General features: G+C 39.0%; 1 protein-coding gene across 3 annotated transcripts in view; it reads right to left on the bottom strand.

Moving 5' to 3' along the window:
- Positions 1-25,228, bottom strand: part of LOC127456399 (alpha-1,3-mannosyl-glycoprotein 4-beta-N-acetylglucosaminyltransferase C-like) — a 228,290-nt gene that overhangs the window by 131,384 nt on the left and 71,678 nt on the right. For 2 of the 3 annotated variants that reach the window (XM_051724867.1, XM_051724866.1), the window contains one exon: positions 8,765-8,860. The exons of the other annotated variant lie outside the window; for it this stretch is intronic. The gene's annotated coding sequence lies outside the window, so the exon portion shown is untranslated. The remainder of the gene's footprint in view (positions 1-8,764; positions 8,861-25,228) is intronic. 3 annotated transcript variants of the gene reach the window in all.

The raw sequence follows: 25,228 nt of genomic DNA, 5'->3' as shown, positions 1-25,228 counted from the left end.
CACCATATCTGAGTATGCACCATGGCGTTAGTTTTAAAAGTAAAACATTTATGAATGCTGGAGCTGATCTCCGAAATTTAACAATAATGTTAAATACCTGCCTGAGAATAGACTCACTGAACTGTAAAACACATTTTTAATTGTGACCTGGAAAATGCTTAGGCATTTCTCAATCTCATCATGAGGCAAAACAAGAAAAGAAAATTTAAAATAAATGCATAATGAGACAAAAAAGGAGTGAATGCATGGCAGCACAACACAACAACACAGGGACCTACTTCCTCCCCAACAGCACACTAACAAGCCTTGGGGTGTAGCTCTCACAACAAAAAACAAGATTTTCTTTCATTCTTCTGAAGAACATGAGTTTCTTACCTTATTCAAACCCCTACACCCCCCTTCAAAATCCTCTGCTCTGGGATCTGGATTCAACATGCCACATCCCCGTATTCCCTGATGCTTTCCAACATAAGTGTCTCAACATCACATTTCTTTCCTTTTGTGTTTTATTTTCAAATTCAGTGGTTCTCAACTGGTGGGTCACAACCCAAAAATGGCTTACAGTTCTGTTCTGATAGGGATGTGGATAGCAGAGAAAAACAATGCAAAAAATGCACAAACCATGTAATTGTGCATAGTTAGGATAGCAAAATAAATAGACTTATCAACTTTCAAAAGTGTGGAGAAAAAACTTCCATACCTATAATTGTTAACATCAAAATCTGTGCATCTAATCAAACTCTACAGTATTTTCATGCAAATTTATTTTGTTTGGTAGAAACTTGCCAAATTAGGCAGATGTCAATTTGGACAGGTAGCATGGCATGCCCTCATCCTCAAAAACCACGAAGAAATGTTCCCATTCAGCCCATGTCACCTTAATAAATGTACATATTGTTGGGCCTATGCAGGTCATGGTTATATTAAAGGGATACTGTAGTTAAATGAATTATTTTTTTATTTTTTTTTAATTCTGTCATGATTTACACATCATTATTGTTGTTTTAAACCTGAATGACATTCTATTTTCTGTGAAACACAAAAGGAGATTTTAGCTCTGTTAGTCTCAGTCACCGTTCACCTTTATTGCATCTTTTGTTCAATACAATGAAAGAAAATGGTGACTAAGGCTGTCACTCTGTCTAACATCTTTTGTGTTCCACAGAGGAGAAAAAATCATCCAAGCTTGAATAAATAATGGCATCATTTTATTTTGGGTGAATTATTAATTTTAAGGATATTTTTGCTTACTTTTGGACAATAAACAATTTTGGTACTGTGTTGGTTCACACTGTTCTAAGGAATAATGTTTCTATTTCAGAGCGTTACTGCCTTGAAACAGTCTTTGGATCGACAGCCCCCTCCCTTCCACATATGCCAAAAGCCAATACCCAGTGCATGTGTGTCTGAGAAAATGCCTCTACAGCTCTAAGTGAGAAAAAAAGAAGCTGCAGTGGATTTTCGAATGCTGTCTGCCAATGAGATCTTTTGATCAGCTGCCATGTGATGACAGATGATCTGCATTAATCTCTCTCTCTCTCTCTGTCTCTCTCTATTTCTCTCCATCTCCAGCTCTCACTCTTTCCAAACACAGGGCATCAGACAAAGGCTCATCAGTTTGAAAAGTAAAATGATGCCACATGGGAATTCTTTGTTTCTTATTTTTTGCACTCTCTCCTCCCATGTCTCATTGTTTGAGTAAAACTAGATTACATCGTCAGCTGAGCCAACGTGCTAAAAAACAACAGAGGAACGAGGTCAGCTCTTGTTAGCATGTTAGCGCTGGAAATGGCCTATGGTGGGATGGATGTAATTTTTGCACAGGTCTACTCAAGTTAAAGGAGCTCTAGCAGTTTTGATCCTCATACTTGATTCCATTAAACTTTGCAAACTACTAAACAGTTTAATCATTTATCAGCGTAGATCTGCTCTCTCTTGATTTCATTGTGACCACTCCATCAATAAAACAGTAAAACAAATTTGCTTATTGACTTTTGCTGGAGTTTTAATTGTGATAATTCCCAATTACTCAAAGAGGACAGAGCAAACTTATCTGTCGACAGTTAGCTATAAGTACTTTGAAGAAAATCAGGTTTTCAACAGGCAGAATGATATGCTCTACTAAGTAATTTCCTCGGTCCCCATACCTAGTGATCTACCTATGTAGGCAATATTTTAAGGCAGCATTTAAGGCAACGAGAAGGCTGTTCTAAAAAGAACACATCTTAATTATGCCACCTCCTGAGATAATTGTTTTGACCAAAATCTAAGGCAGCATCGAATAATTCCTTCATGGAAAAGGAATCTCAGAATGCATTTCGATGCACTCAGTGAAAAAAAAAAAGGGGGTTTTTATTTTACTATTTTGTGGCAGGATCCTGTTTTCTTTACTTCTGTTTTTTGCACATGTGTTTGGTTTGTTTTGTTTTCCTTGTGTCTCAGCTCCTCTCCCTTCATTATCCCATAATTGTTTATCATTTTCTCCCACTCTTCTTGTTTGCTCTCCTCTTTGCAAATTTTTCCCACCTGTTCGCCATTAACTCAAGTGTATTTATAACTGTTTAGTTTTTCTTTGGTCTTGTATTTGTGCTTTTATCTGTCTGATGGTTTCCCAGTCTAGTCCTTGTAAAGTCGGTCTGTCAGTTTTGTTAATATATATTTTGTTGTTTAATTACATTGTATTGATTTTTGTATCTTTTGGATCCCATTCAGATCTCTGTTCCAAGGTATCTCAGTTTTGTTTAAATTATGTTGAGTTTAATTATTTTGACTTGGTATGTTTTTGAGTTATTTTATTATTAATAAATCGTTTTCTCGCGCACATGCCTCGCAACTGTGTCCGTTTGTTCTCAGATCCCTGATGGAAGGCAGCAAGTCAGCTCACTATTTTGGAACAGAGCAATTGATTTTGGGTAGTAATAAATTTGTTGTGTGGATCAGTGGATGAAAGCTCTTAAAATGCATTTCTGTAAATATTTGTGAGAAAATTCCCACCCACAATTTTCTGACATGTCAGAAATTGGCATTCACAACCGATTACACAGTGCCATTCATGATATCAACACATTTAGTGACACTGACCTTGGAAAATCCTCTCTCCAAGGATAAAAATGACATGACATAATTTACTGTAGTACTGCTGCATAAAGGAGAAATGGCAAGGCAGAATATGTCTGTTTGTCTTCCATCAGTTCCAAATTAGCCTGAGGGATGCAAACGCTTGGCCTGACACACGTTCATGTTTCACACATGCCCCGTCAGGGCAGATTGACCCCACGACAGATGGTGTGTATCACATGTATCACTTCAGAATCATCACAATGAGAGTTGTCACTATTAAGCAGACCTGGACCTCTTGCCCCTTTCTCAACGTCCAAGTGTGAGGGTGATGGGACAGCAGCATCATTAAAGCAGGGTCATCACCTTAAAGGGATATAACACCCAAAAATATATACATTTTGTAATTCTGTCAATATTTACACAATCTCATGTCAATTTAAACCCTTATGCCTTTTTTTCTTCTGTGGAACACAAAAGGAGGTGTTAGGGACGTTGACAGCCTCAGTCACCATACACTTTTATTATATGAAAAAAATAATAATAATGCAAATAGTGACAGAATTTTCATTTCAGTTCACCCAAAAATAGAAAATTCTGTCATAATTTTTTTTTTTTTTTAAACATGATCAATTATCATTACATTACATTATACATTTCACAATATTATTTACTATTATTTACTGTCATTCCAAACTGAAAAAGGCCTGCGTCCAAAATGAAAAAATTGGGCGTCAATATCAACAACAAAATGTTATTGGTTCTCTCGTGTAGTAAATGTTATTGATTTTCTCATGTATAGTAATTAGAGCTGTCAAATTTAACACGTAAACGCATGCGATTAATTTAAAACGTTTAACATGGTCATTTTTCTTAATCACGATTAACACATTTACCTTTAATGCAGCATAAACCAGCATAAAACACTGGTTGAAAGGACGAAAACTTTGCCATCGCATGTGGATGTGTCTGCCGGGAGTCATTACACTGATGCACACACCTCAAACACACACAACAGCCGTGTCAGTGAACAAATGATGGAGAAAGGAGCTCTTGGCGCTATTTGTTGTACAAAACAAGCCTAGATGGAACTTGTGATAGTATTTTATAGCTTAAGTAAGGCACATTTTAATTACCACAGAAGCACGCCAAGTCTTAACTATCATCAAAACGCAGAATGAGACGTTTTTGTCTGCAAGTGCTTTTCATGTGGACCATGATCGCCCTGTCGCGAATCATGAATGCGGCTTCATGATTGCTGTAACAAAGCGGATAGCCAAAGTCTGCCGGCTGATCAACATTGTGGAGGATGAGAGTTTAAGAGATTTGATGCCCATTGCAATAAAAATGCAACCTATGGGAAGACTAGATCTTTCAATTAGTCAAACTCACAATTATACTTGGAGAAATGTTTAATGTTACTTTAATCGGTGATATTTTAGTGTTAGGGCTTTGTTTGGAAAATGTTAATAAAGCATTATATTGTTACATATTGTTTTTTCCTAAGAAGGAAGTACATGCATTTTGACAGGAAAAGAAGTAGAAGAGTTAAATTTCAGCACTTTCAAAATTTGCGATTAATCGTGATTAACTACAAAAAATTATGCGATCAAACATTTAAATTAACTGACTTGTAGTAATATATATATATTTTTTATTCTGGACACGACTGCAAGGCTAGACATGAGCTTTGGGGCAGGGCAATATTTCCTAGTGAATATTGACTTAAATTATAGTCTGCCATTTTGTCTTCAAAAAATAAAATAAAATTCATCCATGGGTTTGGAATGACAGATTTTTATTTTAGTTTTTTAGTTTTTTGCTGATCTATGCCTTTAACTCTACAAAGCTTTCATCTTTGTAATATCTGCAGCTGCTTACAGCTCAAAAATATTATGCCGATTTCTCCCCACACCTCTAGTCACAGCTAACAGCTGCTGATGAACGAGAAGCGACGGCTTATGATGGTGCTTCTCCATTAGAAAAACATAACCAGCTGTTATTTCGAAAGGGGATGGTGGGCTTATTACTGTGATTTCCAGTGGGAGTAGCTCTCCTGTTTGGCTGATTATTTTGCATGGCTGAGCTTCTGCAAGAGAGGTACGTGTTTTGTGTCTCTGACAGATAGCAGCCTTTTCCTTTCACCAAGGTCTGAGGACAAAGGACAAAATATTTTGTAGGTTGGATGAAAATTGTTATATCTTGTCTGGAAGTGAATTTTATCTTGCCAAAAATAGGCATATGTTTCACATGGCGCTCACTGCTGAATTTGCCATTTTGTAATTTTGAGAGATAAATGTTACTCTGAAATATGTGACCTTTTCACTCTACTGAACGAGGTCAAGACCTTTAACCTAACATTGTGTTCCGAGTTTCTAGCGAAAATTAGTCTGTCCACACTGATTGTGAAAATGCTGCACTATGCTGCTATCACAGCAAATCAGAAAATATTTAATGTTTAATATACAGTTATGGATTTTGAGCAAATTAGATTTTATAGTGGGTGGGATACCAAATACGATGCCACAACAAATAAACCAAGTGATTGACAAAATGTTCTGTTGCTTATTGATGTAAACTCAGATTTTCACAGATTAGGACACAGTTAGAAGCAGACGATATGGATTGATAAACTATGAACATGATAACAAAAATGCTTTCACAAATTAGTCTAACAGCACTGAAAGATTTTTTTTAAAACACAGAATAATAACACTTTTTAGATTTTACAACAAGAGACATCAAATAATTAGTCTTAAGATTCACTTTGAATTTTTTTGCATTGCATTGTGATAATTAAGGAGTTTAATTTTACTGGACTTTTTCCAAAGCGATTATCTATATTTTTTCCAAAGCACATATGGACTTTTTCAGAGCAAATATCTGACTAATAGTCTAATATGGCTGTTTGGCTTGTAGCATCAAACAAAAGTAATAAAGAGAGCAGAAACTGTACAGAGATACCAATACTTATGGTTAAAGACTGTACTTAGACAGCATTGTCACAAATATGGTCAGTCTGTTCATTCACAATATTTATACCATGATCAATGGAAACATGGGTAAATGTTTCATGCTGCAACTCCCCCAATGTTCAAGCCAAATGTTCAAGAAACTGTATGTCAAATTCAAGCACAAAATCTTGGATTTTCTTTGAAATTTTTTGCAGTATAAGGTAAACCTTTTAATCATTGGAGACACATCCTGGGTGTCATATATCTTGGCTGGCTCAACTGCTGGTGTAATACAATGAGCTTTAGTAAAAATGTCACCCTTGCATCCCACACTCTCCTGCTTTAGAATCTGAGCACATGGCGGTGGATTGTGCTGTCCTGGATAAGGAACAGCTGTTTGAATGAAACTTTAATGTTCACTTATATCAGTGTTTTCCTCTGCCAACTGTACATCTGTACATTCTCCACAGTTTCAAGTGCCTATCATTCATTAACCCACCACAGCTCACTCCTCACTGAAATCTACTGTATGTGTGTGTGTGTTTTATAAATATGTATATTTGTTAGTTAAAAGTACAGTGTAATCACACACCTAAAGAGAATGCACAGCGAGTGTACAGTATGCACAAGCTGTGGAAAATATGAATATAGATAACTTACAACTTATCCAAAGCACCTTACAGTGTATTTTCCTTTGGAATCAAACCCATGACATTGATATTGCAAGTGCAATGCTCTACCGCTTGAGCTACAGGAACTGAAATTAAAAGCAAAGTTACCCATTCACAGAACATCTATCTACATATTTACTGCTGATGAATTGCTTGGGGTATCGGATCAGTTAGTGTATCACTGAACTTGCTGCAAAGTTTTGAAATAATGCCACGTTTTTAGGCTTTAGAGACAAGATCTCACAAAAATTCAATTTATGATAAAGTTAATTGCTGCGGTAGATAGTTGATTGCTTATTTTACCACTAATGCCTTATCTCAAAGCTCTTGAATATATTTGATAGTCCACCACTTAACCTGACTATGGAGTTTATAAAGTATATCAGAGCATCTCTCGAAGAGAAACTTTTCATGCATTACCTCTCTGTTACCTTTTAGTATAATTGCAGTACCATGTTTAATGCCAGCTCAAATACAATGTTAATCAGCATCAGAAAAGAGGTCAGACGTGCTGCAATTTTTGCCAGGGTTTAAAAGGATAAAAGCCTGTGCTTGGTTCAACAAAACAGCATATCTTCTGGTCTCTTCTCACGTCTCGCTTTTGCAAATGAAAATGAACTATTTTAATGTATTTTTACATACAGATAAAGGTCCATATTCTGCTTAAGCCTTTATTCTAAACAAAATAATAATAATTTATATGCTTCACTATTGGAATATCACTGTACACATGTTAAAGGAATATTATGGTTTCAATGCAAGTTAAGCTTAATTAGCAGCATTTGTGGCATAAAGTTGATTTCCACAAAAAAATTATTTCAAGTTATCCCTACTTTATTGTAAAAAAAAAAAAAAAAAAGAAACAAAGAAGAGGCAAAAATCGGTTTCAATGAGCCACTTACAGTGGAAGTGAATGAGGCCAGTCCATAAATGCTAAAATACACACTGTTTCGAAAGTATAGCCACAGGATGTAAATATTATACACGTTAAGATGATTTTAGTGTGATATGATTGTTTACTAACCTTAACTGTGTAAAGTTATATCCAATATTACAACTTCATTGCCATGACAACAAAACCCTTTAATCCTGGTAGTGGACATAACTTTACACAGATAAGGTTAGGAAGCAATTTTATCACACTTAAGTCATGTTAACATGTATAATGTTTACATTCTGTAGCCATACTTTTGAAACAGTGTTTATTTTAGCATTTATGGACTGGCCCCATTAATTTACATTGTACATAAAGTGCCTTGCTGTAACTGCTTTCTTTTTTCCTTTAAAAAAAAAAAGGGGTGAGTAGATTTTTGTTTTAATCAACATTATGCCACAAATGATTGAGCTTGATAGAGCTTAATATGTATTGAACCCTGAATATTTCTTTAATAGCATGTTCCGAAAAAACAAAACAAAAAAACAAAAAACTAAAAAACAAAGACATGCACATTCTTTTTCCTGATTTTATGTTTTCAGGAAATATTAGTTAAGCCTTTATTCTATAAAAAAATAAAAATAAAAAATAAAAAAAATACATTTACATGCTCCACTATTGCATTATTTTTATGTTTTTTTTTTTTTGTTTTTTTTTTTAATGTTTGTAATATGTTAGTAAACAAATCCACTTCAAAATTGTTTTTATTTTTTTCATAGCTTGACTTTTCACAACTTTCACAAGTTGCCTTTATTTGGGCATGTACAGATTCAGATATATGAATTTTCAATTAAGGTGGATATTCTGAATAACAGAATAAAATTCTGATTATTACAGGCATACAGTATGCCAGCTGTCTTATTCAGATTTCTAGAAACTGGAATATTAGCTTAATCAGGTTATGGCAATCAGGTCAGGTGATGTGTTTACATGATGCTTACATGATCAGTATATGACCACATCCTGATTAAATTCTGAACATTCTTCTGCATGTAAATGCAGTCAATGACAATGATGAAAGAAGGGAGATTTGTCTGTAAAAACTTCAAATTCGATTAATTGAAAAATCCAATTCAAAATTTCAAATTAAATGGATTAGAATCCATGAACAAAAAATAAATAAATAAAAATAATTAATCTGCATTTACCTGTTTGCAGGACTCAGATGCGTTTGTCGGAAGGCATTGCAGGGTTTGACAAGGTGGCAATAAATGGATCCATAGAAAACCGCTTGTTTGTTATCTCTGTGAAACAATCAGGAGACAAATACATTGCTCATTTGCAGCCGCATTTGTATGTGTTTAAGTGTGTGTGTGAGAGAGAGTGAGTAAACATGAGCTACCAAATCCTCCTGTTGAGAATTCTATTTCTGATTATTTTCTCATTGGAGGAGGTAACTGTGGGTGCTCAGGGGAGTGGGACTCATATGAAACGTCAAAGTATTCTCTCTGCGTGCACAAAAGTGCATTATGGGATTCCACAGTGCTCACACACAGTACAGGCCTAACTGACTCTTGATGAAGGTCCATAAACATATATCACAAATCCCATGCCCAAGTGCACAGCCAGCTGAACTATTACTGCCGCTGTAGCCTTCCCCCCATGTGCACACGCTCGTATCCCAACTCATTCAGAGGCTTGAACACAAATATTAACTCAAACAACATGTTTATGTTAGAGAATGAAATGAACAGCTGCATTCATTTTCACAGACACAAAAGCAAATTCGCATTTGAACACATTCAGACATCTGTACATGGGCTAATGTGAAGACAGGGAGGAAAAAACACCCATGGCAGTTCAGTAGTCGCGCTCCGGCTGTGAAATCACACTGCCTGCACAGTAGACCTGTCCTCACATCATTTTATTAGCACTAGAGGGTAGGGAAGAGGGGTCTGCAGGAAACAAAGCCACTTTGAGAATATAGAATCTGACTAATGCCCTCTTCGCTTTGTTAGAATGTTTGTGTGTGTGCACGCTGTTGTGCTATAACCTTTGTAGTGCTCGTATACACACTAGACTTCATCTGAAAGCTAAAAGGAAACATGGATTGCTCTGGGGTTTCTCTTTAACTGGTAAGCAGATTTAAAGGAGATCTGTTACGTTATATTTAAAGGTGAAGTTTGTACATTTTTGGATCTTAAAATATTCTCTCTTCCCAGCTTAATATGCAGACACAACTATAAGTATGCTATTCATAGTTTGATCTTATTGAAAATTGCAAACAATGTGTATCTGTGGTACTTTCAAAACACTGAGATGTTAAAGAGATTTCAAACAAATAGGAATGTTTTCAAATCCACACTTTTTATTACACTTTTAAGTGAAATGAACCTACAAATCACTTAGTTATAGTTGAATCAGCATATTGAGCTGGGATACAAGAAAGAATGTTAACACAAAAATGACATGCAGTACATCAACTTTAAGATCGTATGCAAGCAAACATCTCAGTAAAATGAATCTAATTACAGTAAAAAGAATCTTAGACATCTAGTTTGATTCAAGAATGAATGGCACATTCTGGATGTAAAATATCTGATCCTCAAATTCTTAAAATAGAACTCACTGCGATGCACCTCATTGATCTCTGCCTGCATCACCTTTGTATTCCATTTTAAAGAGTGTAGTACATCAAAAGACAAAAACTATAATTTAATTGCCAACAAAAGCCTTCATCGGCCAACTAACAAAGGACAATGCATCTATGTGAATTTCTGCAGTTAATCCAGGATGGACTTCAAAGACATTAGTCATTAATCTTAGTTCATATTCTTTTTTTTTTTAAACACTGGACCTTAACACTTACTTAGTTTACACATTTTAAACCATGACTTGCACTGCACATAAATAACTAGTATGAGCATTATTTTCATGCTGTTTAGCCAGAGGGGAACTGGCCCTCACAGTGAGCCTGGTTTCCCCCAAGGTTATTTTTCTCCATTAACCAGCATCTTATGGAGTTTTGTGTCCCTTGCCACAGTCGCCTTCAGCTTGCTTACAGGGGTTCTAAAAACAATTACTATTTAATTATTAAATTTTTATACACAATTTACAATCATATTTAATCAAACAATGATCACTCTAAGACTTTACAGATATTACAGTTTCATACATTTTTTTTTTAATACATGATTTCCTGTAAAGCTGCTTTGAAACGATGTGTATTGTGAAAAGTTCTATACAAATAAAAATGACTTGACTTGACAAAGGAAACAGAAATAGGAATTATTTTATCCAATTAATCTCTTAAGAGATCCTGAATGTGATGTGCACACAGGGGCGGGTTTACGATTTCTGAGGCCCAAAGCATCCGACCAAGCCGTGGCCCCATTTCGAAAATGTTTGCTTAAATTACATAAAATTTATTTTAAATCAAAATTTTAAATTCATCCTATCAACCATTGTAGCCAAATACATTCAAAATGTTTAATGAAATAAAAATACAGTGAAAAAAAAAGTCTCGGTTACTGTCGTAACCTCCGTTCCCTGATGGAGGCAATGAGACGTTGCGTCGAAGTAGTGACACTAGGGGTTGCTCTTGAGAGCCCCGATCACCTCAGATCTTTGAGAAAAGGCCAATGAGAATTGACGAGTGGAATTTGCATGCCACTCCCCCGGACATACGGGTATAAAAAGGAGCTGGAATGCAGGATTCATTCAGGTTGTGTGCTGAGGAGTAGAGACACGGTCCCGGCCATTTCAGCGGCTAGTACTGTGTTGTGGCAAGAGGTTCCCCTTCTGTCACTCACTCGATGTTGTGTCGATGTAGTGACACTAGGGGTCCCTATGGAAAAATGCCACAACAGCTGAACCGTGTTACGTGAACTGCCGATACAGGTGCAAGCAAGCTGCTGCGTGCGTAATAGCAGGTGCATCAGACTGCACGTAACCTCCCCCAACGCCCCAAAAGACGTCATGTAGTTCCCCACATCCCTGAGGGGGGGAAGCGACATAACTAGCATGGGAGCAGGCCACGCCAGCCGCGGCCTTTTCTCTCTATGTTTTCTCTCCACAGAGTATTAGATTCAGCTGGGGCCATCTAACGCTATCATACGCATTGGGGAAGGTGTTCTTTTCCTTTCCTATTCTTTCAGGGAGAAAAGACCCCGCGGAGACCACATCCTGCCCAAAAGCAGAGGTCAGCATGTGGCAATACAACACATGGGCTCAGCAGCTGCACATGGAAGAGGTGCGGTGGTAGGTCCCACCACGAAAAAAGGGGGGGGGGGGGGATGACTCTACAAACACAGTAACTGGGGGCAGAGAGAGCTCTGCCCAAGGGAGACATGGGTCTGCCGACAGGGAGACCGTACCGCGGAATATATATCACAGGGGTTACCGGAGTAATCGGCACCTGTGGAGCACCTATCCCAGTACAGGGCATATTAGACCCCCTAGTGGGGCTGGCTGTGAACTCCTCCGTCGAGTTCGCGAACCATAGGGCTAGGGAGGAAGGACGCCCAGGGTCCACGACTTCGTGAACTCGACTGGGGGTAAAAACGCACGTTTTCGCCTCACGTGAGGGGAAAGGCGCTATATGCAAGTGATACACCCGGCAAGCTGTTCCGTATTACCAAACTCTACCTGTTCGTACCTGAAAGAACACAGGATGAAACCGGCTCAACCCGGAGATTGTAAAATCTCACAAAAGTATTGGGTGTTACCCAGCCCACTGCTCTGCAGATGTCTGCTAGAGAGGTGCCATTGGCCAGTGCCCACGAGGATGCCACACTCCTTGTAGAGTGTGCTCGAACCCGCAAGGGGGCGGGCACGGCCTGGGTCTGGTAGGCCAATGCAATGGCGTCCACGATCCAGTGGGCAAGCCTATGTTTGGAGAGGGCGTTCCCTTTCTGCTGTCCACCAAAGCAGACAAAGAGCTGGTCAGAGCGTCTAAAGCTCTGCGTGCGATCCAAGTAGGTGCACAAAGCACGCACCGGACACAGCAATGACAGGGCTGGGTCTGCCTCCTCCCGGGGCAGCGCTTGCAGGTTCACCACCTGATTCCTGAAGGGGGTCATGGGTACCTTGGGCACATAGCCCGGTCGGGGTCTCAGGATCACGTGAGAGTAGCCCGGACTGAACTCCAGGCAAGTGTCGCTGACAGAGAACGCTTGCAGGTCCACCACCCTCTTGATGGAGGTGAGCGCAATCAGGAGGGCCGTCTTTAAGGAGAGGGCTTTCAGCTCGACTGACTCTAGTGGTTCAAATGGGGTTCGCTGAAGGCTCAGGAGGACCACGGTGATATCCCATGAGGGGAAGAGGCATGGCCTGGGAGGATTAAGCCTCCGGGCACCTTTGAGGAACCTGATGATCAGGTTGTGCTGTCCAAGAGACTTACCGTCGACTGCGTCGTGGTGAGCCGTTATTGTGGCTACATAAACCTTGTACATCTCTGGGGGTCTTCGGCTTGGGAAGAAGGATCTGGAATAATGTTAAACATTGTAACAGTTCCCTCTTTGCAACTTGAACTTGTTCAGAACATTAAATCTTTGTGACACCTGCGCTAAAAAAAAACAATCTAGACACAGTTCAATGACTGATACAGAATGCAGGTGTCTCGGCATGCATTTTTGAAACCCGAAGCTCTTATTAACTTGATACAGTGTCAAAAAATGTGCCAGTCCTCCGTGAGACACTGAAGAAATAGCAAGACACGGTGCAGCATGTATGGATGTTCATCCAGCGTGTTTACACAGAAAAACAATGGAAAAACAGAGCAGACGCAGGCAAAAACAAGTTCGTGTGAATGGCCCCTAACTTATCTGTTTGCGCGTATCTGTGAGTGAAAGCGCGTGCGAGAAACAAGTTCGGATGGCCTATAAATATATGTATATATATATATATATGTGTGTATATATATATATATATATATTTTTTTTTTTTCTTTTTTTCTTTTTTTTTTTTTTCATAAATTACAAACCCGAACCCTACTTAAACTCACCTGTCCCGACCCCGGCAGCTTCTAACGTGAACCGCTCTAAGAGCGCTGACAACAGCTTATTTGCGCATGTACCCAGAACATCATGTAACCCCTCAAGCATTTTTTTGCAGAGCTTTCCTACCGGGGTGAGGGCCCCCCCGACAATTGCATGGTTTGCGTGGTGGTTAAAACCGCTACTGTGTGCACACACAGTTTCTGCCCTGGTATCATAGGAAAAGAAGTCACAGATCAGGGCACAGGAAAGGAAAGCAAGAGGGAGAGAGAGAGAGAGAGAGAGAGAGAGAGAGAGAGAGAGAGAGAGAGAAAGGAAGAGACAGAAACACTCTTCTCTGACTGGGTCTTCACAAAGAGGAGTGAATCCATGGTTGGAGAAGAGAGAAAGAATGTCTGCTCATTATTCAGCCTGGCACTCGAGGCCACAGAAAATAGCTCTCTTCATTTTTCTTGTCAAGCTGTGGCTCTGTTAATGGTGTGTTCTCAGTCAGTGGTGAGACAAAAGGGTGACTTGAGCTGGTACCAGCCAGAGAGGCAGAATAAGCACTAAGGCCCTTTCCAATGACCGCTCGCTCCGTCTGTCCTGACCACCCACAAAGGAAAGCTACTATAGCACTTCAGATAAAACACCTAATAATTTGCTCACTTCCTTTTCTGGGCCAATTCATCCTTTTGAATGAAAAGGGCTTCCTGCCTTGGAGACTGCAGACAATTTTGATGCTTTTGATTCCGCAAATGTCTCTGAAAAGTTTTACTGTGGCAGAGTTCATGCAAGCATGGGCGTCACTTGGTTTAAAAAGTTGTGGGGACAGCTGTTGCACAGATGTGCTGCTGATGACCTCACTAAATGGCAAAGGCTTATCTTATGAATATTAGGTTATTCCCAAAAAATTGATCATCTTTTACTGTTTTTAGAAATAAATAATAGTCTAATGTTATTTTATTGATCCAGAGATCAAATCTGCTCATTTCCATGACAAAACCAAACTGAAATGTAAACAATTGCATTAAAAGAATTTTCCAGGTTCAATACAAGTTCCCTATCTGTCACTCACTCGATGTTGTGTCGATGTAGTGACACTAGGGGTCACTCTTGGAAGCCAGAGACACCTCTGGTCTTTGATAAAAGGCCAATGAAAATTGGCGAGTGGCATTTGCATGCCACAGAGAAAAGTGTTTCTGTCTCTTCCTTTCTCTCTCTCTCTCTCTCTCTCTCTCTCTCTCTCTCTCTCTCTCTCTCTCTCTCTCTCCCCCTCTCGCTTTCCTTTCCTGTGCCCTGATCTGTGACTTCTTTTCCTATGATACCAGGGCAGAAACTGTGTGTGCACACAGTAGCGGTTTTAACCACCATGCAAACCATGCAACTGTCGGGGGGGCCCCCACCCCGGTAGGAAAGCTCTGCAAAAAAATGCTTGAGGGGTTACATGATGTTCTGGGTACATGCGCAAATAAGCTGTTGTCAGCGCTCTTAGAGCGGTTCATGTTAGAAGTTGCCGGGGTTGGGACAGGTGAGTTTAAGTAGGGTTCGGGTTTGTAATTTATGAAAAAAAAAAAAAAAAAAAAATATATATATATATATATATATATATATATATATATATATATATATATACACAGTGGTGTGAAAAAGTGTTTGCCCCCTTCCTGATTTCTTATTTTTCTGCATGTTTGTCACACTTAAATGTTTCAGATCATCAAACAAGTTTAAAGACCTTGGCTTGGCTGACCTGCAGTAGAGCCATGGCGTGCAGGGCAGAGGCAGCTTGGCCAGCAGCGCTGTAGGCTTTAGCCGACAAGGACGACGTGAGCCTACAGGGCTTGGATGGGAGCTTAGGGCGTCTGCACCAAGTGGCGGCGCTCTGCGGGCATAGTTGCACCGCGAGCGCCTTATCCACCAGGGGAATTGCCGTATAGCCCCTGGCCACCCCACCATCGAGGGTAGTGAGAGCGGGGGAACTGCGGAATCAGGGCCGGGCAGTAAAAGGTGCCTCCCACGATTTCGTCAGCTCCTTGTGCACTTCCGGGAAGAAAGGCACTGGAGCGGGGCGTGGCTGCTTTGAGCGGCCCGGGAAAGCATGTCCATCATTTCAGCATCAGCCTGTGACTGGGCAATCGTCCCCGAGGGGGCGAGCCCAGCTGAGCTTTTTAATGATGCCTTTCTGATTGTGTGTTATTCCTGGTTGCGGTCGTTATCTCTTAACTTCGGATGGTCATAATCGCTGTCTTTCATGTCTGGGCACGACCCACACGGAGGCAGTGTTTGTGGATGGTTCATGTTCTCATTGCGAGAACATGACCATGGCAACGTTGCGGTCGCGGCTTGCTTTCGTAAGAAAGCAAGCCACGCCAGCGGCTCCCCACCTCGGTCCTTCTACCTACGGGTATGAGGCCAGCGCGGCTAGCCCAGGGGGTGATTTGGGGACCCCAATGGGAATGCCTCCGCTGGGTATCCCCCCACGGACCTCCCATTCCCCAGCATGCTCGTCTGCCCCAGACATCTGCTCGTCTGCTCATCTGTGCCAGGGCTTGTCCAGTCGGACGCAGAAGCCTCAGCTGGGCTCGCCCCCTCGGGGACGATTGCCCAGTCACAGGCTGATGCTGAAATGACGGACATGCTTTCCCGGGCACAGTGGCAAACTCACTGTTTCAAAGACATAACCAAAAAACATAAACAAAATGCATACAAATATGATTTGAATGTGATAAAATAGAGCTAGTAGATAGAGCGATAAAACGATATCAGTATTTATAGAAAAAAAAATCAATATCGATGATAAACTTTTGAGTAATTTTCAATATTTAGCCTATGTTCTACACCAAGACGATCGGATCAAGTATGTGTTGCTAAAAACGCAAGTATTTCGGCAAAGTTATACACACAACTAGCTGAATCACAGGCATGAAATCAGCCGGTTAGGAAGTATAACCCCTGTGAGCAGGCAGCCCTGCTGTCATGGAAACCGGTAATGAGGCCAGATGAGGCTTGGTAGCTGTTAGCTCACAGCTAGCTATCCAGCTAATATGATTTTGAGACAGGACTGACAATGCAATACAGCTTTTGACTGAACACAACAACATCTCTGACATCAACACCATTGCTGTTTATTTATGTACTATTTAGTTAAAATTTTTCATGATCCATAGCGCTGTCACAGGAAAGAAAGTATTTCTTCTTATTCTTGTGATGTTTATTGGCGGTTGGCAATCCAGCTTATGGTGCATTACTGCCACCTACTGAGCTGGAGTGTGGAGCGTCACAAAAAAGTCTTTCAGTGGAGTCAAACGTCAGTTGAAGATGATGAAATTGGCTAAATTTAATCAAAAAGAGGTCACACACCTTATGTAGGATTAAATCCTAAAGTTATCTTACACTCTGGAGTTCACTTGTAAACAAACAAGTTATGTTTAATTAATTATTGAAGCCTAACAAACATGTGGAATGCAGTTCCACCCCCATTAATAATGAAATATATATCACAATAAATATCGATATTGAACGATATAGAAAAATACTGTGATAATTTTTTTGGCCATATCGCCCTGCCCTGTGAAAAAAATTTCTGTGTAAAGTTATATCCAATTTTACAACTTCATTGCCATGTCAACATAACGCTGTCAACATAACCCTACAATCCTAGTAAATTATGATTTAAATAACTTTAAAACGCAAATAATACATGAGTTTTAACAGAAGAATTAATGTTTGTTATTTTATAAAATTATAAGAAAAAACTGGCCCCATTATAACATCGCCACTCATTATAACACAAACAAATGAAATAAAGACAAAATGGAGATGCTTCTTCTGCAGTAGATACTGTACATATTTGCTGCAGGCTATTCCATAAAGTGGTGGGGACAAAATCGTCTATAGCAAAAAGTGCTACTTTAAATGACACATATACCTGCAATAATCAGGTGACTAACAGGCAGAGCTGAACAGCCATACTCCATTAGAGATCAAGACTGACTTTTTAGCAATGCATTGTACTGTGTCCAGTTCTTCCACCATCTGGCTCATGATTGGACTAATTCAATGAGCTGATAAGATGAACTGATAAAAGTGGACCGGCCATCATTATGCAAATATTGTATATTAGTACACCAGCGACAGGATATTGGCTATTTGCATGCATGAAAAAGCATGTGATCCAAAAGTCCACCGAGAACTCCTTGATTATGTGTCTATATTGAAGAAAACATGGTAGGATTACACATTTATGATGGATTATGGATCCCGGCTACCATATGGAGAGATTATATGCAAAGTACTTTCTCACTGCGCAAATATACTGAGTCCCACAATCACAATATTTAGGATGACAGCAAATCAAGTCATCTATCTTTCATGAATGAAGTCGGGACAGCCATGACAGAATTCAGGGTTGCAGGCAGTTGTTAGTGAAGGCATTGTCACCTGTCATCTGACAGTCTCTACACAAATCCTATATTAAAGGGGTCATGAAATGGAGAATCAAATTTTCCTTGATATTTAGACATATAAGAGGTAACGGTACTATAAAAACATACTGTAAATTTCAGAATTCAAAACTTCCTCCTCAGTCTAAAAAGAGCATTTATAGTTGCCACCCTTCTGAAACATCTCGTTTTGAAATCTGTCTGTTTGTGACGTCATGAAACATTGCTCATTTGTATTTACACATTCCACAACATGCTACATTACACCCTTGATGCCCACTGGTGCGCAATTCAAGTCAAGAGAGCAGGCCTTCCATGGCTAACTATTCCTAACATAACACCTAATGGGACCCATCTGGACTATTTTAGATTATTTTTAAATACATTAATGCACTAGACAGAAATCTTTGACCACTTGATACATATCTCGTGCTGCTTTTAAAAGACGAGTTAAAACTCTGAAAGGAAGAAGCAATTCTCTTTCATTTTGCTGCTGCCTATGTTGCTTTGAGCACAAATACGTCATGGATGCGTTCTTTCGCCCATCTGCGCTATTTTTAATTGTTGGTGTATGTAAACATAGGACGTCTTTGACAATAGACGATGGACGTCTTCGACCGTTTCGGTGTGTTTCCACCAATGTGAGCCTCAGTGCACCTTCAGTATGTATGTGCATAATTTCACCATTCTTTGGACTATGTGTGTGCATTTTTTTTTGGCTCACGTCAGCATGGATTGCTTGTGAGCAGACAACATACGATTCAAGCTTTGCAAAGGAACTGCTTTTGAAGGAGGGGGCAGTTAAAAACACTTCAAACACATAAGTAAACCATTTCATTCATGTATATTTGCCGTTGCCGTGAACACCGCTGCCTCTCTCCCAGATGAGCTAAATACTTTTTATGCTTGTTTCGATGGAAATAACACGCCCTCGTGGAGAGAGCTCCCGCGGCCGAAGCTACAGAGGTTAGTTCACTCTCCGTCTCTGTAGCAGATGTAACCCGATCCTTCCGATGGGTGAATATCTGTAAAGCTGCGGGTCCAGACGGCATTCCGGGCCGCGTCATCAGAGCGTGCGCGAATCAAATGGCTGGTGTTTTTACGGACATTTTCAACCATTCCCTCTCCTTGTCTGTGGTCCCCACATGCTTTAAAACATCCACCATTGTGCCTGTACCAAAGCAATCCAAAATCACTTGCTTAAATGACTGGCATCCTGTTGTTCTGACCCCCATCATCAGCAAATGGTTTGAGAGGTTAATCAGAGATTACATCTGCTCTGTTCTGCCTCCCTCATTGCAGTTTGCATACCGCAACAACCGCTCCACTGATGATGCCATTGCATCTACACTACACACTGCTCTCTCCCATCTGGAAAACAGGAACACATATGTGAGAATACTGTTTGTAGTATACAGCTCAGCATTCAACACCATAGTTCCCTCCAAGCTTGATGTGAAACTCTGGGCTCTGGGCTTAAACGGCTCGCTGTGCAGCTGGACCCTGGACTTCCTGTCAAGCAGACGCCAGGTTGTTAGAATGGGCAGCAGCATCTCCTCATCACTGACCCTCAACACTGGAGCCCCACAGGGCTGTGTTCTCAGCCCACTCCTGTAATCCCTGTACACGCATGACTGTGTGGCAACACATAGCTCCAATGCCATCCTTATGTTTACTGATGATACAACGGTGGTAGGTCTGATCACTGACAATGATGAAACAGCCTACAGACTCTGACACGCTGGTGTCAGGAGCACATCCTCTCCCTCAACGTCAGTAAGACCAAGGAGCTTGTGGTGGACAGAGAACACAGCCCCATCACCATCAATGGAGCACCAGTGGAGAGAGTCAGCAGCTTCAAGTTCCTCGGTGTCCACATCACAGAGGAACTCAAATGGTCCGTCCACACTGAGGCCATTGTGAAGAAGGCTCACCAGTGCATCTTCTTCCTGAGACGGCTGAGAAAGTTTGGAATGAACCACCACATCCTCACACGGTTCTACACCAGCACTACAGAGAGCATCCTGACTGACTGCATCACTGCCTGGTACGGCAACAGCACCACCCTCAACCGCAAAGCCCTGCAAATGGTGGTGTGAACTGCCAGACACATCATCGGAGGTGAGCTTCCCTCCCTCCAGGACATATATACCAGGCGGTGTGTGAAAAAATCTTGGAGGATCATCAGAGACTCCAGCCACCCGAGCCACGGGCTGCTCTCACTGCTACCATCAGGCAGGCAGTATTGCAGCATCAGGACCCGCACCAGCCGACTCCATGACAGCTTCTTCCCCCAAGCAATCAGACTTTTGAACTCTTGATCTCTCACAATCAATATACATCAGCACTGCAGTTTATTAATCTTATAATATAATACCTTACACTGGACTGTCATAAATTATATTCTCTCTAAACAATACTGGCAACTGACTATCAACCAACAGCCTGAATGTCAATACAGCACAATACAACATAATGTATATTTTATATATACTATTTTTATTGTATACTGTGTATTCTATATTGTATGTGTATTCTATATTGCGTGTATTGTATACTGTACATTGTATATTATTACTGTATATTGTGTTGTGTAATTATGTGTATATTAGATATGTAAATTGTGTTGTGTAAATCTGATGTTTATTGTAAATTGGTATATGTCTCATCACTGTCATGACTGCTATGTTGCTCGGAACTGCGCCCAAGACTTTCACCCACTGTTGCACTTGTGTATATGGTTGTGTGACAATAAAGTGATTTGATTTGGTTTGATATTTCAAATGTCATGACTGTTTGATTCCTTGTGTTAACAGTTGTGCTTGAGATGAACAGTTTAATATATTCAGATGCAATGTGTTGGATATGTTTTATGTGTAATCCTGCAATTTTGTTTTATAATGTTCTTCTGATTGAGTTTGCTAAATTTTAGGGGCTGCATAATGTTAGCCAATCAGAACAGTGGGCGTTTACACTGAAGTTTTAAGGAGGCACTTAGGCCAAAAACAGGGTGAAAAATGATCATATATTACTAAATTGTGACTGTTTTGGTGCAAAAAAACTTTCATAACATTATCAGTGGACCTCAGGGAAGACAATACAATTATAAAAATAGCACATCATGACCCCTTCAAGCGTTCCACACCATATGTTTTCCAGTTCTACAAATACATAAAAGGCTTCATCCGTGGCCTTTTGCTCTCTATAAACGTATATAAACCTCATACCCTGGATTCATTTAGATATCAATCAGAATAGGATTGTGCCTAATGTAGGCCTTTGGATTTGATCCAAAGAAGAATAAGTGCACATAAGTGCATTTACAGTAGAATAACACAACATATGTCATTCTAAAATAGAGATTGAGGTAGCTTATATGACAGCGACAGGAAGGGTAAATGTATGCCAGCACTGTGGAAAAAAGGTCACAGAACAAACCCTGAGTTCAATGGTCAGAATTCCTATATAAAGTGCTATGTTGTAACTCTCGGCTTTGCAGATGAGCCAAAATGTGAAAAAATAAAAATAAAAATGTGTGAGCAGTGTGTGGTGAATTTACACAGGTAAGTACAACAATTTCCCCCTAGCTAGGGACATATTTTGGAACTTGAGAAAACAATAATGATGTGAGGAGAGTAACACTTGGAATAAATGTTTGTTATAGACAAAGGAGTTACTGTCTCTCCAATAGGAGTAAGTAAAAAAAAAAAGAATGCTTAGAAAATAAAAATAGAGACAAATGAGAAAATTGTTGACATTAATTAAGAGTATCGAGCTATGTAATTAATGTGGATAGCATAGCACAGAAAATTTGACTAGAAATGTTAGAGGCTCTTGATTGTACAGTTTTCATTGCCATGACTGAGCACAGTTTGTGACATTGCTTAGATCTCTTCTAAAACTCTAGAGGAGACAGGAGAGATAACTCTGGGCAATTTTTTTTTTTCTTTTCAGGAGAAAAATTCAAAGCAGGAGTCTACAGCATTTGTTTTCAGCTCAGTGCAAAACTATCTCAGGAGAAACAATTAAGATAATTGAGATCTCATTCATGATTTTTCCTTCTTTTGGGCATGCATACAGTATAAAGTCCTGCCATCTAGTATTTAAGAGCTTATGTCATCAAACATCTCGGTAAACATGATCCTTATTTTTGAAGACATTTACACCATTTATCCTTTTGTTGGCAGATATTATGTTTATTTCAGTAAACTCCACTTCAATGCAATGTAATAATGAGTTTGCATTGGCTTATTATCTCAGTAAAACCTACTTTAATGTAAGACAAAATGAGAGAGAGAGAGAGCATGTGAGTATCTGTGCAGATAAAAGAAGCTGTCCATGGTGCTGATTATTAAGCCACAGTTTATGTCTCATTTACTGAGTAGGCTATGTTCTGAATAACTATATTGCTTGGTAAGTGATTAATAAAAGATACAGAAGCTAGAGTGAATGAGACATGGTTTGATTTGAATGGTGGATTTGAAGAGCCATTATTTTACGCTTAACCACTGCAATGGATACTACGATTTGAACACAAGGTGTTCTTGAAACTCGATGGCTTCAGGAAAATTTTATATTAGGTTCATACAAAGTTAGACTATTTATGAATCTAACTGCACTAACTAAAAGAAATACTGTCAGTTCCTCATATACAAAGACATTCGATAGCTCTGTTCCAAAACCTAGTAAGATGCCTCGCTGCCTACACAGGCAGCATCCTAACCATCATAGAACTTCATAAGTGACTGATTTGGAATAGTTTATATAGTCAGCAACCAGAGTTGGGAGAGTTACTTTTAAAATGTATTGCACTACAGATTACAGAATACATACTGTAAAATGTAATTTGTAACGTATACTATTAGATTACTCAATGTCAGTGACATGATCTAAATACTTTCGATTCCTTCAACACTGGTAGATTTTTTTTCACCAGTACATTAAGTTAAAAATACATTCTCTGAAAGAAGCCTAAAAATCTTATGCAGTGTTGTTTCTAAAACAAGATAAAGCAAATTTTTTCTTTAAATATTTTGTACAGAAAAACAATACAAAAATTCTCATCAAGAATAATATTTTTTCCCTATTATCAAATGTCTTACTAGGGGGAAAAAATATGATCTAACATGGATCTAACATGGATTTTCATTTTACTTTCTGTAAAATGGCTAGAAACAGTATTTTAGCTTAACATAAAGCTAAATGTTCACATGACAATTTTACACAAGGTTTATTTCTATTTCTGCTGTTTCAAATTTACTTTAAACTTACTTCTCTGTCTGCTCGTATAAATGTAAAACATCTTAGTAAAGTGTTTCACCGCTGTTGAAACTTAGTGCTCCAGGAGCATGGGACACTCAAATTGATTTCAATAGGGTTTGGCATTAGCATTTTGCTAAGCTAACTGTGTGATACTCCAATACATAAAAATACATAGCACACACAAATAATGGGTCAAATATAGGGCTTTATATCTATACTTTTTGCCAACCTTTTGGAACACACTTTGCATCTTTAATGTACCTTAAAATGCTGTCTACATAGGCAGCTAACAAGGAACAGAGCAAATGAGTTCAAAAGAAAAAGAAAAAAATCGTGTGAATTATTAGGAGAAACAGTTCTAACCTAATTAACTCCCTTTGTTTGATACAGCAGCACTGACCTCTGTTTACGCACTCCAATATTCACAAGATTTGTTTTCATACTCTATGGCTTTAATTAGCTTTGGACCTTGCTTCAGGGAGATTTGTAAATCCATATTGATATTTGCCCAGTATGCAGAGAGGACAATATCTTAATTTCCATTCTTTTTTGAGGAGCTGGATAGTTTAAATCATTTTGCAGTTTTTTATGAGCTCTCTGTTTACACTGCCCTAGAGGAAGACGGTTTTATTTTTAGCCGACTAAAAGAAACTGCAACCTTGGGAGAAAAAAAAACAAAGAAAAAAAAAAAAAAAAAACAACTACATTCTTCAATAAACGTACAGTGAGACCAGAATGGTCCAACAAATTATTAATGAGCTGGTTATTTTTAATGAATAAGTCAAAAAGACTTTAAAATCAGTCTTGGTATGAATCAGTCCATCACTCATTGAATAAGTCAGAGCAGTTCATCATTGAATCATAATTTACTATTATCATGTTTCATCATCTTCAACTTAAAATGAAGTGAAAACTGCTAATGTATTCTTAGTAATTTAAGGGATAGTTTACCCAAAAATTCTCATCATTTACTCACCCTCATGCCATCCCAGATGTGTATGACTTTCTTTCTTCTGCAGAACACAAACAAAGATTTTTAGAAGAATATTTATGCTCTGCTGGTCCTCACAATGGAAGTGAAGGGTTACCAAAATTTTGAAGCTCCAAAAGGTCATAAAGGCAGCATAAAAGTAATCCCTACGGCTCCAGTGGATAAATCCATATCTTCAGAAACAATATGATAAGTGTGGGTAGGAAACAGATCAATATTTATCAATATTTCTTCTTTTGTTTTTGGCAATTTGCATACTTAACCTACTGGGCATGGAGGAGAATTTATGGTAAAAACAAACCTACCCACACCTATCATATTGCTTCAGAAGATACAGATTAACCACTGGAGTCGTATGGCTTACTTATATTCTGCCTTTATATGCTTTTTGCAGCTTCAAAGTTCTGGCCATTTTCTGGAAATATTTTCTAAAAATCTTCATTTGTGTTCAGCAGAAGAGAGAAAGTCATATACATCTGGGATGGCATTAGGGTGAGTAAATGATGAGAGAATAATTTTTGGATGAACTATCACTTTAAGGTTTATTAGACTTAAATCAGAACATTCTGAACTGAGTTTTGTTTGAATAAATGGTACTTAAATATATAAATATTTAAACACTGTATGTTACCAAAAATAAGTATTGTTTTTGTTTAGTATATTTGTTACATTTATACTTAGATTCCAATCTGAATTCACGTGACAGTCATTCAATATAAAAGATAAACAGTTTAGTCTGTCCTCAGGCACTATATTTGACACCCAGTAAGTCTTTAGATTAAGCCAGAAAACTGAATTTCTAATAATCATGCTTGTTGCAGGCCTTTTATGAGTTTCAGCATTGCATGCTGCAGGTTAGCAATATAGCATTTGATCTCATAAACTGCACTTCTTTTGTCATGTATCATGAAACAAGAACCAAAAATCTGCCATATATTACAAAAACTTCTCTCTTTCCCTCTCTGATGGATACCTGTTTTAGCCTGTGTATTTCCAAGTGAC

Source organism: Myxocyprinus asiaticus, chromosome 18 (genome assembly GCF_019703515.2).
Source record: "Myxocyprinus asiaticus isolate MX2 ecotype Aquarium Trade chromosome 18, UBuf_Myxa_2, whole genome shotgun sequence".
NCBI lineage: Eukaryota > Metazoa > Chordata > Actinopteri > Cypriniformes > Catostomidae > Myxocyprinus > Myxocyprinus asiaticus.
Note: the sequence above shows the minus strand (reverse complement) of the source record. Positions and strands in the feature narration are given on the sequence as shown.